The sequence below is a fragment of the Pleurodeles waltl genome, chromosome 12 (assembly GCF_031143425.1).
Source record: "Pleurodeles waltl isolate 20211129_DDA chromosome 12, aPleWal1.hap1.20221129, whole genome shotgun sequence".
Classification (NCBI taxonomy): Eukaryota; Metazoa; Chordata; class Amphibia; order Caudata; family Salamandridae; genus Pleurodeles; species Pleurodeles waltl.
In genome coordinates this window covers 105,672,462-105,684,940 of record NC_090451.1, presented here as the reverse complement: position 1 = coordinate 105,684,940, position 12,479 = coordinate 105,672,462, and the positions used below count along the sequence as shown (strand labels likewise).

The 12,479-nt window shown below is 43.5% G+C and overlaps 2 non-coding genes across 2 annotated transcripts; both read left to right on the top strand.

The window, feature by feature from the left end:
- The first annotated feature begins 654 nt into the window (after window positions 1-654).
- Window positions 655-728, top strand: TRNAI-AAU (transfer RNA isoleucine (anticodon AAU)). Its single transcript has one exon. It is a non-coding gene; the product is annotated as a tRNA-Ile (tRNA).
- Window positions 729-7,988: 7,260 nt separating this feature from the next.
- TRNAI-AAU (transfer RNA isoleucine (anticodon AAU)) lies at window positions 7,989-8,062 on the top strand. The gene has a single exon. It is a non-coding gene; the product is annotated as a tRNA-Ile (tRNA).
- Window positions 8,063-12,479: the final 4,417 nt, after the last annotated feature.

The window sequence follows — 12,479 nt, the reverse complement described above, 5'->3', positions numbered from 1 at the left end:
TCAGGCCTGCCCTACTAACCAATTGCAGCGTCATGCTCTGCTGAGTAAACTGATCTCACGACAGTGAGGAATGCACAGGCCGGGTGGTGCCCGGCGCACGAAAGCGCGCCTTCTTGTGTTGTACGTCTCTTCGCGCAAATGCAAACTCAGATTTACTGCACTGTGGTCGGCAGGAGAGACATGGGAAGGCGCAGTAGGGAAGGCTTGAGCAACGAACCGTTGGCTATGTTTTGTTGTTACTTTGTTGACATGAGCTCAAGTAATTTGAAGCAGAAGGAACGGCCAGACCTAAAAAAAACTCTCTTACCTCCAACGCCGAATAACCACTATAATTATAATATCTCAAAAGAAGCTGGCCTTGTAAACTTAATGAGCAAGCAAGCCGATGCATTTTGGGTTTTGTTGTAAAAGAATAAAAATACTATCCATTCTTTCCTTTTTTTCCGGCAACAAGCGATGTTACAAAGATATCACAGCACACAGTGAGATTGAGTGAAAGAAGAGGCACTGAGGCTGGCGTGCAGCACTCCACAGCTCTTGTTATTGTAATCCAGACAGGGGGCCGAAGGAGAAAAGTATGAAGGAATTGTGATAGTAAGACCAACTCTTCTATCTATCTGCATTTCATGGAAAAAGGATATCTATAGAACTCATGGCTGGTTAGCTCAGTTGGTTAGAGCGTGGTGCTAATAACGCCAAGGTCGCGGGTTCGATCCCTGTACGGGCCACGTTGCATTTTTTCTCTCAACTAAACTCTTTTTTTCTCATTTAATCAAGCTCTTATAAATCCATACACTCTGTTGCTCCAGTATACGTTCACTTTCCGTTAGTCCTTCTTTTGCCACTGCTGACCAAAGCTCAAGCCGGCAGCGCCAGTAGAACAACACAAGTGCAAGGGATTGTCTCTCCAAGATGGAGACACTGCCTCAGACTATGTCTCGTGAGAGGTGGAGGGAGACCAAGAGCTGATTATTAGATGCGTGGGGATAAGAGGAACATAACTCAGGTGAACAGATTCTGGATAGTGATGCTATAGCTAGGATCAGCAACGTTACAGGGCAAAGGATAGGAAAATAATTAGGTGACAGAAGTCTTGAAGTGGCTACAAGGGGGTGTGTCTCTTAAGAGGGCCGAAAGATACACTGAAGGCGAAGGTGAAGTGAAAGAAGAAAGAAAGATCAAAGGAAGTCGACAGTGATTGAGAGAAAACTCACAAAGGCAAATTGAGCAAAAGACAAGGCCTGGGGAGTTAGACTACTTCAATGCAAATTTACGCCGCAGATGAGCATGACAACTGACCCTTGTACAGTGGTGCTGAAACAATTTTCAGTGTGGGGGTGCTGCCATCAAAGGGCTTCTGAAAATCCAGGAATTATACAAAGAACAAGTCCTGCGGAATGAGCCACGCACATTCAGAAAGAGTGGTGATGCGTTGGTTACTTATTGGTAATCTTCATTAGCCTTAGTCCATTGCGTCCTTGTGACAGTCATTACAAAGTAAGGTGATGTCACCTTCCAACAGGAAGAAAGAACAGGAAGATCCTTAAATGCTAGCCCCATGCACCCAACCTGGGTGCCAAGCCCTTGCCAAAGGACTGATGGGAAGGTGGGCAGGATGTAATGTTTGTGACAAAGACAAGATGGACTAAGGGTAATGCAGAGTTCAAAACATTGGTACTCAAATGCAAAACAGAAAAATTATTAAGCCATAATGCTTGACAAATGTATGCTCTGAGGACCAAGTAGCCACCCTAGGAATTTCCTAGATTGTTATTCACTGGAATTCAACCCAGGAGGTGGCCATTCCTCTCGTAGACCATCCCTGAACTGGAAGATATTCTAAAAAGCCTTGCAAAGCCAGAAAAATTGACAACTTAATCCACCTACTCAGAGTCATAAAAGTCACCTTCTTGTCTTTTCCAGGCTGTCCAAAAGTCACAAACAAGGAGTCGGTTTTCCTGAACTGCAGAGGCCTGGTGACATAAATGAAAAGAGCTCTTTAAACATCAAGAGTATTCAGCAAATGTTCCTCCGGAGAGGAAGGAGAGGGAATGAAAGAAGGAAGAATTATTTCCTAAGATCTATCAAAAATAGACTTAACCTTTGCAGCAAAGGTAAGGCTAGGCCTTAAAGTTACCCCATCTTCCAAAGTATCAAATGAAGAGAGGACAGCATTTTAAGGCTCCCAGCTCCCCAATTGTTCTCAGCAAGGTGATAGGAAATAGGAAAATAACTTTATAGGAAACAATCTTTAAGTCTACAGTATCCAGATCCTCAAAGAGATAAAATTGCAAAGCCTATAAAAGAGTAGGAAGATTCTGAGTTAGAGAAAAGGGGTTTTTCAACTGGTCTTACAATTGACAAAAGATCAGAACAGTCTAGACACCAAAGATTGTAACATCGACGAAGGTACAGAAAAGTCCCTAAAAACCTTTATCGCAAAGCAATGAGCTTTCAGAGTGGAAAGAGATTCAAGTGAAACCCATTCAGAAGAAAATGCACAATAGCAGACAAACTACAGGTAGGTGCCAAAAGATCATGAGCAGAACATCACGTCTCAAAAGACTTCCAGTTCTTTGAGTAAGACTTCGAAGTAGAAGGCCTGCTGGAGTGCTGAATTAACTCCACTAAGGCGGAGGAAAGACCCTTTGCTAGCAGTCCAGACTTCTCAACCTCAAAAGCGATAGAGTGAGTTGAAGCAAGAAGGTCAGGGACGACGTTCTGACAGAGACACACTTGAGCAGTACTGAAGGAGGTAGAAGAGCCAGACGTTCAGAAGAGGAAACCATGACATCTCTGGCCAATAAGGGCCCACAAGAATAAAGTTCCCTCTCCCCTGGTGAGACTTGAAGAGAACCATCTGGATCAATAAAAAGTGGGGGAATGTATAAAGGAGACTTCTCAGACACTTTATCACCAATACGTCCACTACCTAGGCTCCTTGTTCCGGAAGCCTGGATCAGAATCGACAAAGATGAGCATTGTCCTTGTTTGAAAAGAGATCCAGAAAGGGTTTCACAAACTCTCGGCATATCTCTCAAAACAACGACCTGGATAACGTCAACTCCAGCAAATTTGGAAACCTCCAGCTGTCTGCCATCACATTGTCAGTGCCCTTGATGTGTACTGCCGACGTGTGCAACAGGTTGATCTCTGCCCAATAACCCAATTGTTCTGCTATTGCATTGAGGGATTTTGAATGCATGCTTCACTGTTGGTTAATGTAAAAGACAGCTACCTTATTCTCTGTCTTTACTAGCAAATTTTTTTGAGACAGATGATGATGGGAAAACTTCAAAGCCTTGAAGATTACCATCAACTCCATCTATTTCCATGACCTCCGACTCTCTAGGAAAGACCACTTGAATAGACAGGATCAGTCCAACACAGTAGCTCTCCAGCCAGGTTTGCTGGCATCTGTTGCGAGGAATTCAGGAGCATCCAGGTGTATTAGTGTCCACTTAGACCAGTGGTCTTCAAACTCTTTAATGCCGCATCCACCCAATGGGAAAAAAAAACATTGGTGCCTCCCCTCTGAATTGTCCACAATTCTTCTATTAAATTGACACTGTTTAAATATGTCTAGACCTATTTAAACATTGCAGTTAAGTTCTGTTACTGTTTTAAAAATGCAATCAAATACATGACCACAAATATACTATTCTGGTCAGGCCTGCCCTACTAACCAATTGCAGCGTCATGTTCTGCTGAGTAAACTGATCTCACGACAGTGAGGAATGCACAGGCCGGGTGGTGCCCGGCGCACGAAAGCGCGCCTTCTTGTGTTGTACGTCTCTTCGCGCAAATGCAAACTCAGATTTCCTGCACTGTGGTCGGCAGGAGAGACATGGGAAGGCGCAGTAGGGAAGGCTTGAGCAACGAACCGTTGGCTATGTTTTGTTGTTACTTTGTTGACATGAGCTCAAGTAATTTGAAGCAGAAGGAACGGCCAGACCTAAAAAAAACTCTCTTACCTCCAACGCCGAATAACCACTATAATTATAATATCTCAAAAGCAGCTGGCCTTGTAAACTTAATGAGCAAGCAAGCCGATGCATTTTGGGTTTTGTTGTAAAAGAATAAAAATACTATCCATCCTTTTCTTTTTTTCCGGCAACAAGCGATGTTACAAAGATATCACAGCACACAGTGAGATTGAGTGAAAGAAGAGGCACTGAGGCTGGCGTGCAGCACTCCACAGCTCTTGTTATTGTAATCCAGACAGGGGGCGGAAGGAGAAAAGTATGAAGGAATTGCGATAGTGAGACCAACTCTTCTATCTATCTGCATTACATGGAAAAAGGATATATTTAGTAATCATTGCTGGTTAGCTCAGTTGGTTAGAGCGTGGTGCTAATAACGCCAAGGTCGCGGGTTCGATCCCTGTACGGGCCAGGTTGCATTTTTTCTCTCAACTAAACTCTTTTTTTCTCATTTAATCAAGCTCTTATAAATCCATACACTCTGTTGCTCCAGTATACGTTCACTTTCCATTAGTCCTTCTTTTACCACTGCTGACCAAAGCTCAAGCCGGCAGACCCAGTAGAACAACACAAGTGCAAGGGATTGTCTCTCCAAGATGGAGACACTGCCTCAGACTATGTCTCGTGAGAGGTGGAGGGAGACCAAGAGCTGATTATTAGATGCGTGGGGATAAGAGGAACATAACTCAGGTGAACAGATTCTGGATAGTGATGCTATAGCTAGGATCAGCAATGTTACAGGGCAAAGGATAGGAAAATAATTAGGTGACAGAAGTATAGAAGTGGCTACAAGGGGGTGTGTCTCTTAAGAGGGCCGAAAGATACACTGAAGGCGAAGGTGAAGTGAAAGAAGAAAGAAAGATCAAAGGAAGTCGACAGTGATTGAGAGAAAACTCACAAAGGCAAATTGAGCAAAAGACAAGGCCTGGGGAGTTAGACTACTTCAATGCAAATTTACGCCGCAGATGAGCATGACAACTGACCCTTGTACAGTGGTGCTGAAACAATTTTCAGTGTGGGGGTGCTGCCATCAAACGGCTTCTGAAAATCCAGGAATTATACAAAGAACAAGTCCTGCGGAATGAGCCACGCACATTCAGAAAGAGTGGTGATGCGTTGGTTACTTATTGGTAATCTTCATTAGCCTTAGTCCATTGCGTCCTTGTGACAGTCATTACAAAGTAAGGTGATGTCACCTTCCAACAGGAAGAAAGAACAGGAAGATCCTTAAATGCTAGCCCCATGCACCCAACCTGGGTGCCAAGCCCTTGCCAAAGGACTGATGGGAAGGTGGGCAGGATGTAATGTTTGTGACAAAGACAAGATGGACTAAGGGTAATGCAGAGTTCAAAACATTGGTACTCAAATGCAAAACAGAAAAATTATTAAGCCATAATGCTTGACAAATGTATGCTCTGAGGACCAAGTAGCCACCCTAGGAATTTCCTAGATTGTTATTCACTGGAATTCAACCCAGGAGGTGGCCATTCCTCTCGTAGACCATCCCTGAACTGGAAGATATTCTAAAAAGCCTTGCAAAGCCAGAAAAATTGACAACTTAATCCACCTACTCAGAGTCATAAAAGTCACCTTCTTGTCTTTTCCAGGCTGTCCAAAAGTCACAAACAAGGAGTCGGTTTTCCTGAACTGCAGAGGCCTGGTGACATAAATGAAAAGAGCTCTTTAAACATCAAGAGTATTCAGCAAATGTTCCTCCGGAGAGGAAGGAGAGGGAATGAAAGAAGGAAGAATTATTTCCTAAGATCTATCAAAAATAGACTTAACCTTTGCAGCAAAGGTAAGGCTAGGCCTTAAAGTTACCCCATCTTCCAAAGTATCAAATGAAGAGAGGACAGCATTTTAAGGCTCCCAGCTCCCCAATTGTTCTCAGCAAGGTGATAGGAAATAGGAAAATAACTTTATAGGAAACAATCTTTAAGTCTACAGTATCCAGATCCTCAAAGAGATAAAATTGCAAAGCCTATAAAAGAGTAGGAAGATTCTGAGTTAGAGAAAAGGGGTTTTTCAACTGGTCTTACAATTGACAAAAGATCAGAACAGTCTAGACACCAAAGATTGTAACATCGACGAAGGTACAGAAAAGTCCCTAAAAACCTTTATCGCAAAGCAATGAGCTTTCAGAGTGGAAAGAGATTCAAGTGAAACCCATTCAGAAGAAAATGCACAATAGCAGACAAACTACAGGTAGGTGCCAAAAGATCATGAGCAGAACATCACGTCTCAAAAGACTTCCAGTTCTTTGAGTAAGACTTCGAAGTAGAAGGCCTGCTGGAGTGCTGAATTAACTCCACTAAGGCGGAGGAAAGACCCTTTGCTAGCAGTCCAGACTTCTCAACCTCAAAAGCGATAGAGTGAGTTGGAGCAAGAAGGTCAGGGACGACGTTCTGACAGAGACACACTTGAGCAGTACTGAAGGAGGTAGAAGAGCCAGACGTTCAGAAGAGGAAACCATGACATCTCAGGCCAATAAGGGCCAACAAGAATAAAGTTCCCTCTCCCCTGGTGAGACTTGAAGAGAACCATCTGGATCAATAAAAAGTGGGGGAATGTATAAAGGAGACTTCTCAGACACTTTATCACCAATACGTCCACTACCTAGGCTCCTTGTTCCGGAAGCCTGGATCAGAATCGACAAAGATGAGCATTGTCCTTGTTTGAAAAGAGATCCAGAAAGGGTTTCACAAACTCTCGGCATATCTCTCAAAACAACGACCTGGATAACGTCAACTCCAGCAAATTTGGAAACCTCCAGCTGTCTGCCATCACATTGTCAGTGCCCTTGATGTGTACTGCCGACGTGTGCAACAGGTTGATCTCTGCCCAATAACCCAATTGTTCTGCTATTGCATTGAGGGATTTTGAATGCATGCTTCACTGTTGGTTAATGTAAAAGACAGCTACCTTATTCTCTGTCTTTACTAGCAAATTTTTTTGAGACAGATGATGATGGGAAAACTTCAAAGCCTTGAAGATTACCATCAACTCCATCTATTTCCATGACCTCCGACTCTCTAGGAAAGACCACTTGAATCGACAGGATCAGTCCAACACAGTAGCTCTCCAGCCAGGTTTGCTGGCATCTGTTGCGAGGAATTCAGGAGCATCCAGGTGTATTAGTGTCCACTTAGACCAGTGGTCTTCAAACTCTTTAATGCCGCATCCACCCAATGGGAAAAAAAAACATTGGTGCCTCCCCTCTGAATTGTCCACAATTCTTCTATTAAATTGACACTGTTTAAATATGTCTAGACCTATTTAAACATTGCAGTTAAGTTCTGTTACTGTTTTAAAAATGCAATCAAATACATGACCACAAATATACTATTCTGGTCAGGCCTGCCCTACTAACCAATTGCAGCGTCATGCTCTGCTGAGTAAACTGATCTCACGACAGTGAGGAATGCACAGGCCGGGTGGTGCCCGGCGCACGAAAGCGCGCCTTCTTGTGTTGTACGTCTCTTCGCGCAAATGCAAACTCAGATTTCCTGCACTGTGGTCGGCAGGAGAGACATGGGAAGGCGCAGTAGGGAAGGCTTGAGCAACGAACCGTTGGCTATGTTTTGTTGTTACTTTGTTGACATGAGCTCAAGTAATTTGAAGCAGAAGGTACGGCCAGACCTAAAAAAAACTCTCTTACCTCCAACGCCGAATAACCACTATAATTATAATATCTCAAAAGCAGCTGGCCTTGTAAACTTAATGAGCAAGCAAGCCGATGCATTTTGGGTTTTGTTGTAAAAGAATAAAAATACTATCCATCCTTTTCTTTTTTTCCGGCAACAAGCGATGTTACAAAGATATCACAGCACACAGTGAGATTGAGTGAAAGAAGAGGCACTGAGGCTGGCGTGCAGCACTCCACAGCTCTTGTTATTGTAATCCAGACAGGGGGCGGAAGGAGAAAAGTATGAAGGAATTGCGATAGTGAGACCAACTCTTCTATCTATCTGCATTACATGGAAAAAGGATATATTTAGTAATCATGGCTGGTTAGCTCAGTTGGTTAGAGCGTGGTGCTAATAACACCAAGGTCGCGGGTTCGATCCCTGTACGGGCCAGGTTGCATTTTTTCTCTCAACTAAACTCTTTTTTTCTCATTTAATCAAGCTCTTATAAATCCATACACTCTGTTGCTCCAGTATACGTTCACTTTCCATTAGTCCTTCTTTTGCCACTGCTGACCAAAGCTCAAGCCGGCAGACCCAGTAGAACAACACAAGTGCAAGGGATTGTCTCTCCAAGATGGAGACACTGCCTCAGACTATGTCTCGTGAGAGGTGGAGGGAGACCAAGAGCTGATTATTAGATGCGTGGGGATAAGAGGAACATAACTCAGGTGAACAGATTCTGGATAGTGATGCTATAGCTAGGATCAGCAATGTTACAGGGCAAAGGATAGGAAAATAATTAGGTGACAGAAGTATAGAAGTGGCTACAAGGGGGTGTGTCTCTTAAGAGGGCCGAAAGATACACTGAAGGCGAAGGTGAAGTGAAAGAAGAAAGAAAGATCAAAGGAAGTCGACAGTGATTGAGAGAAAACTCACAAAGGCAAATTGAGCAAAAGGCAAGGCCTGGGGAGTTAGACTACTTCAATGCAAATTTACGCCGCAGATGAGCATGACAACTGACCCTTGTACAGTGGTGCTGAAACAATTTTCAGTGTGGGGGTGCTGCCATCAAAGGGCTTCTGAAAATCCAGGAATTATACAAAGAACAAGTCCTGCGGAATGAGCCACGCACATTCAGAAAGAGTGGTGATGCGTTGGTTACTTATTGGTAATCTTCATTAGCCTTAGTCCATTGCGTCCTTGTGACAGTCATTACAAAGTAAGGTGATGTCACCTTCCAACAGGAAGAAAGAACAGGAAGATCCTTAAATGCTAGCCCCATGCACCCAACCTGGGTGCCAAGCCCTTGCCAAAGGACTGATGGGAAGGTGGGCAGGATGTAATGTTTGTGACAAAGACAAGATGGACTAAGGGTAATGCAGAGTTCAAAACATTGGTACTCAAATGCAAAACAGAAAAATTATTAAGCCATAATGCTTGACAAATGTATGCTCTGAGGACCAAGTAGCCACCCTAGGAATTTCCTAGATTGTTATTCACTGGAATTCAACCCAGGAGGTGGTCATTCCTCTCGTAGACCATCCCTGAACTGGAAGATATTCTAAAAAGCCTTGCAAAGCCAGAAAAATTGACAACTTAATCCACCTACTCAGAGTCATAAAAGTCACCTTCTTGTCTTTTCCAGGCTGTCCAAAAGTCACAAACAAGGAGTCGGTTTTCCTGAACTGCAGAGGCCTGGTGACATAAATGAAAAGAGCTCTTTAAACATCAAGTGTATTCAGCAAATGTTCCTCCGGAGAGGAAGGAGAGGGAATGAAAGAAGGAAGAATTATTTCCTAAGATCTATCAAAAATAGACTTAACCTTTGCAGCAAAGGTAAGGCTAGGCCTTAAATTTACCCCATCTTCCAAAGTATCAAATGAAGAGAGGACAGCATTTTAAGGCTCCCAGCTCCCCAATTGTTCTCAGCAAGGTGATAGGAAATAGGAAAATAACTTTATAGGAAACAATCTTTATGTCTACAGTATCCAGATCCTCAAAGAGATAACATTGCAAAGCCTATGAAAGAGTAGGAAGATTCTGAATTGGAGAAAAGGGATTTTTCAACTGGTCTTACAATTGACAAAAGATCAGAACAGTCTAGACACCAAAGACTGTAACATCGACGAAGGTACAGAAAAGTCCCTAAAAACCTTTATCGCAAAGCAATGAGCTTTCAGAGTGGAAAGAGATTCAAGTGAAACCCATTCAGAAGAAAATGCAAAATAGCAGACAAACTACAGGTAGGTGCCAAAAGATCATGAGCAGAACATCACGTCTCAAAAGACTTCCAGTTCTTTGAGTAAGACTTCGAAGTAGAAGGCCTGCTGGAGTGCTGAATTAACTCCACTAAGGAAGAGGAAAGACCCTTTGCTAGCAGTCCAGACTTCTCAACCTCCAAAGCGATAGAGTGAGTTGGAGCAAGAAGGTCAGGGACGACGTTCTGAGAGAGACACACTTGAGCAGTACCCAAGGAGGTAGAAGAGCCAGGGGTTCAGAAGAGGAAACCATGACATCTCTGGCCAATAAGGGCCCACAAGAATAAAGTTCCCTCCCCCCTGCTGAGACTTGAAGAGAACCATCTGGATCAATAAAAAGTGGGGGAATGTATAAAGGAGACTTCTCAGCCACTTTATCACCAATACGTCCACTACCTAGGCTCCTTGTTCCGGAAGCCTGGATCACAATCGACAAAGATGAGCATGGTCCTTGTTTGAAAAGAGATCAAGAAAGGGTTTCACAAACTCTCGGCATATCTCTCAAAACAACGACCTGGATAACGTCAACTCCAGCAAATTTGGAAACCTCCAGCTGTCTGCCATCACATTGTCGGTGCCCTTGATATGTACTGCCGACGTGTGCAACAGGTTGATCTCTGCCCAATAACCCAATTGTTCTGCTATTGCATTGAGGGATTTTGAATGCATTCTTCACTGTTGGTTAATGTAAAAGACAGCTACCTTATTCTCTGTCTTTACTAGCACATTTTTTTGAGACAGATGATGATGGGAAAACTTCAAAGCCTTGAAGATTACCATCAACTCCATCTATTTCCATGACTACCGACTCTCTAGGAAAGACCACTTGAATCGACAGGATCAGTCCAACACAGTAGCTCTCCAGCCAGGTTTGCTGGCATCTGTTGCGAGGAATTCAGGAGCATCCAGGTGTATTAGTGTCCACTTAGACCAGTGGTCTTCAAACTCTTTAATGCCGCATCCACCCAATGGGAAAAAAAACATTGGTGCCTCCCCTCTGAATTGTCCACAATTCTTCTATTAAATTGACACTGTTTAAATATGTCTAGACCTATTTAAACATTGCAGTTAAGTTCTGTTACTGTTTTAAAAATGCAATCAAATACATGACCCCAAATATACTATTCTGGTCAGGCAGGCCCTACTAACTAATTGCAGCGTCATGCTCTGCTGAGTAAACTGATCTCACAACAGTGAGGAATGCATAGGCCGGGTGGTGCCCGGCGCACAAAAGCGCGCCTTCTTGTGTTGTACGTCTCTTCGCGCAAATGCAAACTCAGATTTCCTGCACTGTGGTCGGCAGGAGAGACATGGGAAGGCGCAGTAGGGAAGGCTTGAGCAACGAACCGTTGGCTATGTTTTGTTGTTACTTTGTTGACATGAGCTCAAGTAAATTGAAGGAGAAGGAACGGCCAGACCTAAAAAAAACTCTCTTACCTCCAACGCCGAATAACCACTATAATTATAATATCTCAAAAGAAGCTGGCCTTGTAAACTTAATGAGCAAGCAAGCCGATGCATTTTGGGTTTTGTTGTAAAAGAATAAAAATACTATCCATCCTTTCCTTTTTTTCCGGCAACAAGCGATGTTACAAAGATATCACAGCACACAGTGAGATTGAGTGAAAGAAGAGGCACTGAGGCTGGCGTGCAGCACTCCACAGCTCTTGTTATTGTAATCCAGACAGGGGGCGGAAGGAGAAAAGTATGAAGGAATTGCGATAGTGAGACCAACTCTTCTGTGTATCTGCATGTCATGGAAAAAGGATAACTCTGGCATTGATGGCCGGTTAGCTCAGTTGGTTAGAGCGTGGTGCTAATAACGCCAAGGTCGCGGTTTTGATGACCGAACGGGCCAAGTTAAGTTTTTTCTCTCAAGTAAACTCTTTTTTTCTCATTTAATCAAACGCTTGTAAATCCATAGACTCTCTTGCTTCAGTACACGTTCACTTTCCATTAGTCCTTCTTTTGCCACTTCTGACCAAAGCTGAAGCCGGCAGCGCCAGTAGAACAACAGAAGTGCAAGAGATTGTCTCTCCAAGATGGAGACACTGGCTCAGACTATGTCACGTGAGAGGTGGAGGGAGACCATAAGCTGATTATTAGATGCGTGGGGATAAGAGGAACATAACTCAGGTGAACAGATTCTGGATAGTCATGCTATAGCTAGGATCAGCAACGTTACAGGGTAAAGGATAGGAAAATAATTAGGTGACAGAGGTATAGAAGTGGCTACAAGGGGGCGTGTCTCTTAACAGGGCCGAAAGATACACTGAAGGCGAAGGTGAAGTGAAAGAAGAAAGAAAGATCAAAGGAAATCAACAGTGATTGAGAGAAAACTCACAAAGGCAAATTGAGCAAAAGACAGGACCTGGGGAGTTAGACTACTTCAATGCAAATTTACGCCGCAGATGAGCATGACAACTGACCCTTGTCCAGTGGTGCTGAAACAATTTTCAGTGTGGGGCTGCTGCCATCAAAGGGCTTCTGAAAATCCAGGAATCATACAAAGAACAAGTCCTGCAGAATGACCCACGCACATTCAGAAAGAGTGGTGATGCGTTGGTTACTTATTGGTAATCTTCATTAGCCTTAGTCCACTGTGTCCT